Below are 5217 nucleotides of genomic sequence, written 5' to 3' on the forward strand. Positions count from 1 at the left end.
GCCTCAGAGAAAACGACGCCAAGGCAGCTATCGACGAGATACATGAAGGAATCTGCGGACACCATGTGGGAGGACGAAGTCTAGCCACAAAAATACTGAGAGCAGGATACTGTTGGCCGACTATAAGATCGGATTGCGCAACAAAGGTGCAACAGTGCGACGCATGTCAAAAATGCTCACCCCTAATTCACAGCCCGGCCGAAACATTACATGCTACAGACGTCAGCTGGCCATTCCACAAATGGGGATTAGATATCTTCGGACCTTTTCCAGTATTACCAGGACAGGTAAAATTCCTTTTGGTAGCTGTTGATTACTTTACAAAATGGATAGAAGCACAGCCACTTGCGAGAATAACCTCGAACAAGGTACAAAAGTTTATTTAGAAATTCATTATTTGTAGATATGGTTTACCTAGGGAAATCATCTCTGATAACGGTAAGCAGTTTACTGATAAAAAAATTACTTTGTTCCTAACCAATCTTAATATTAAACACCATTTTTCCTCTGTCGAGCACCCACAAAGCAATGGGCTCGCAGAGGCAACTAACAAGATAATTTTGCAGGCCCTAAAGAAAAAATTGACTGAAGCTAAAGGTCGGTGGGCAGAACTTATACCCGAAATACTGTGGAGCTACAACACAACTCCCCAGACGACAACAAAAGAAAGTCCTTTTAGAATGGTTTATGGATCTGAATGCATGATTCCCTTAGAGCTTAACCAAGGCTCGATGAGAACCGAGCACTTCGATGAAGACAACAACAAACAAAAAAGGCGCGCCGAGCTCGACCTTATTCAAGAAGGACACTACGTTACAGAGCTAAGACAAAAGTCAATGCAATTAGCTATGAAACGATAATACGACAAGAAAGTTTGACCGAGGACCCTTAAAGAAGGAGACCTGGTGCTCAGACAACTCGAAGACATCCGAAAACCTCCAGGACATGGGAAGTTGGCAACAACCTGGGAAGGACCTTTTCAGATCGCTAAAGTTATCGGCAAACGGGCTTACTGCTTAGAAACATTAAGTGGAACAGCCATACCAAACATATGGAACATCTCATCACTCAAATATTATTATAGCTGATCATACTGATGTAACAAACAGGATGGCCAGGTACTCTTTTTTCTAACCACGAGGTTTTTTCCCTAAGGAGGGTTTTACTCGGGTAGGTTTTAACGAGGCCGACCATCCCGCAAACCTCAAACACGAGGATCATTCAAATATGAAACAAATTATACATACTCTATACTACTCAGTTGTATTCTACAATATCACGAACCAACAATATCAAAAGTTGGAGTCATAAATATCAAAATAGTCATATCATAGTCAAATTCCGAAATCAAAATTCGAAAAAACAGTCAATAAAACTGGAACAAACACCGGCTACAGTACTTCAAAACATACAAACTTTTATCTACTTATAAAGACATAAAAATTCAAACAGGCGGTGGCACATTTTCGTCATGATCTTCGCCCGCCTCATCTTGCACTAGCTTTCCATCAATAACAATTTTTGTCACGTCAAGTTGACGAACATCAAACTCAGGAGCAAACAACGACACTTGAGAAATAGCTCAGTCGAAGCCCGAGGTAAACATCTCTATACCTTGTTCCTCTAGCTCATGAATTCGAGCAGTCATCTCACCTTTCGTCTTATCACTATCCCTTATCTCTCTCTGAAGTAAACGAATCTGATCTTGGAGACGAGTGATTTCATCCTTTTTCTCCCCCAACTTAGCAATAACATCAGTAACAGCCTCCTCCTTTTCCTTCATCTTCGCAGTAATATCAATAATAACCTTTTCTTTCTCTTTAACTGAACGCTCGAAAGCAACAAACTTTTCCACATCAACTTGCCGCTCAAAACCAAGTAATTCCGTAGTGCGACCAACGTACAACAGGCGAGCAGCAACCACCTGGTACACAAAGCAAAATAGTAATGAAAACAAATAAAACAGACCCACAGCAACACAAATGACACAATGATTACAAACCTGAACGTATTTGCCTAAAGCTTCCACACCAGCACGATGAGTAAGGAGCATGTCCCCAGGGTACTGAGAAACCCTATCCGAGAGTTTGGCCAAAGGAAACTGATCACTCCAGAGAGAATGCGGACTCGTCCCAGGAATAAAACCATGAAGCTTACGTTGACGATCAAAAACAGACTTCGAAACTTCGGTAGTATTCTTATCCCTCTCAGACAACACCTCCAAAGAGTCACCTGAGACATCTCTTTTCCTCTTTGAAGAGGCCGGCTGCGCAGCAGACAAAGCAGCATCCCCATCACCAATCTTCGGAAACGCAGAAGTACTCACACCTTTCTCCTTTTTCTTGTCGAGAAAGGATTGAAGCCTCGACGAACTTAAATGCAGCACCCGTCCTCCTGAGAAGACAAAGAAACAAACATCAGTAATAAAGTAGTATACTAACAGTAAAGGTACACAGGTGTATTACCTATATAAGTTTTTAATCCTTCCCTATCATTTTCTTTTTGAAACTGCAATATCTCAGGAATTGATAAGCACTCACCAGAAGCAAAATTCCCAACCAAAAAATCAATAACCAAATCCTCCTCCTCAGTCCTATAAGCCTCAAGAATTTGCATAGGCTCGGAACACCAGAAAAGCGGATACCTCTCTATCAACTCATCATCAAGGTAAAAGAGATATTCAGTCTCCACGGACCGGACCTTTACAAATAGAGATTTGAAGTTTTTGAAAGAAGATTTGAGGATCAAGAAAATAGAACGACCAGGAAAACTACTCAGAAACACCCACAAACCCTTTCGAGCCCCCTTAGATTGGAATAGAGAAAAAAAACGCCAAGAGAAGGAGGATATTCAAGAAAATCCATTAAACATTGAAAAGTTTTCAGGAACGCCCAAGAATTTGGGTGTAGTTGAGAAGGAGCACAGTTTAATTGGGTTAGCACATCACATTCAAAAGAAGAAAAAGGAAACCTAACATGCAACTCCAAAAGGCAGGGAGTATACATGTAAAAATATCCCCAATCTCCTCTGTGCTCACAAACCCTATCATCACTGGAGCAGGGGAGAAGTTCAATAACAACATTAGAACAATCCTTAGTCAATTTCAGACTACGAAGCTCCCGAAGAGACTCAGAAGTACAATAAGAAGAAGCACGAGTCTTGACATCATCGTGCACTCAGTGATAAGGGGTTATCTTTATCATCCTTAACTACTTTTTGTTTTTCTTTTAACTTCTCTTTTTCCATTTTAGTTACGAAGACAAAGAAGAAGAAGAAACAAAACAAAGAGCAAAGACCTAACCTTTGGAAGTCTTTCTCTCATCAAAACCAGGTAAAAAGGAAAGACTTTCGGGAGATTTTCAAAGGAACAAAAGCAATTAAACTCTATTACAACCCACTAACTAAGTGGGAAGATCAATACATTAACCGTTGAGATACCCTAGGACAAAAACGGTTCATTCACGGTAATTAAGGAATTAATGGCACCACTTTCCCTAAGACAGAATATTTCAAAATATTTAATCAAAAGCCCTGCTCACGCATAGTTGAGCTTGGGGGCTACAAGGTTCGACTAAAGCCGACATATAAGTCGTCCAAAAATCTCAACTTGCTAAAACGCCGAATATGCAAGTCAAGCTTGGGGCTATGTATCGTACCCTTCAAACTCGGAGTATCACGACTTATATCTCGGCTACGTTGAGCAATTCAAAACTTGCAGTTGAACAAAATCTTATCATGTAAATGTCACTCTCCATGAATCTCGGCTTTATCCGAGATTCACTCAAACTAACTCCCAAACAAAATCAAAACCTCAAGTCTATAAAAACGGCAACAACGTCAGTAAGTACACACAGTCACAGAACAATAATTCGATCATACTCAAAAGCTTTTAGAATATATTCTTGACTGACTTGGGCGTCGGAGTCCTTTTTGCATGTACCACGCTCGGATTCACGTTCGAGACAAATACTCCCAGTAACAGACGAGATCATCCCCTTTAGAACCAACATATAGCACGGAGAAGAATATCCTTGCCAGAACATATTACATCCTCTAAAATACACATTTTTAATTGCGTACATCCATTATCTTGCAAATATCAATAATTTATCTCTATTCTATAGAATGATTTTATTATTCAATAAAACGAAGTTGACCCCTCAAAATTTAACTTGATATATTTTTTCTTAAATTATGAAGTACTTATAAATGTTAGGTTATAAAAGTTAAACAAAACTACAGAAATATAATTGGTAACACTTTGACTTGTTTTTTTGTCAAAGCACCAGATAATAAAAAATTACAAAATATTATTATTCGACCAATTATACGGTATAAACTAGTGTATGTTCTTGTGTCCTGCACGTGGTATAATACATAAAATTATATAAAAAAATTTTATGAAAATTTAAATGAAAAATATATATAGTAATTATTATTATAAATATTTTACAACTTTAAAATATTAAAAATAATTAATATTTGTTTTAATCGATTTGGATTAGTTGAATGGTCATCTCATTTGTCTGCTTAAGCAAATATTTGGAGTTCGAATCTCGCCTTGTGTGTATAACAATCTATTAGTTAACGACAGACCCTTAATAAATAGAGCATCAATATGTGGTGGATTAGTCCTCGACTTGATGAGTTAAGAAATTCGTAGAAAAAAATTATATTTATCTTTAAAATAGATTAATTTTTCATTAATAGCAATACTTATGGACTTTGTCTTTGTTGAAATTTACTTGGGACAATTTTATTTGTTTGTATCGTATTCATTCTTGAAGTCAAAACAATATGATCAACATTGTAACATGGTGTACCGAAACACTATCATTGAGTATTAGTTAGTGTGAAGAGAAACCAATAACAACTTTTGTTATTCGATATATAATTTATTCTATTAAAAAATAAATTAATATTTCCTAAATTTGTAAATACATTTTCTTCTAATTTCTTACACCATTTTATTTGACAATATTTACCATTAAAAAAATAGTAAATGACCATACTTTCTTACAATATATATAATGTACAAAGTAATTTCTTATTTTAAAATTAATTCTGGTTAGTGAGATAAAATTAAAATTTACAGAAAAGAAAAAAATTATATATCATATATAATAAATAATCCTTTATATATATAGTGTCATGTATATATTAAAATTATCTATTTTAATTATATGAGTGATTATTGTTATTTTTACTTTTTTGTTA

The sequence above is a fragment of the Arachis ipaensis genome, chromosome B06 (genome assembly GCF_000816755.2).
Source record: "Arachis ipaensis cultivar K30076 chromosome B06, Araip1.1, whole genome shotgun sequence".
NCBI lineage: Eukaryota > Viridiplantae > Streptophyta > Magnoliopsida > Fabales > Fabaceae > Arachis > Arachis ipaensis.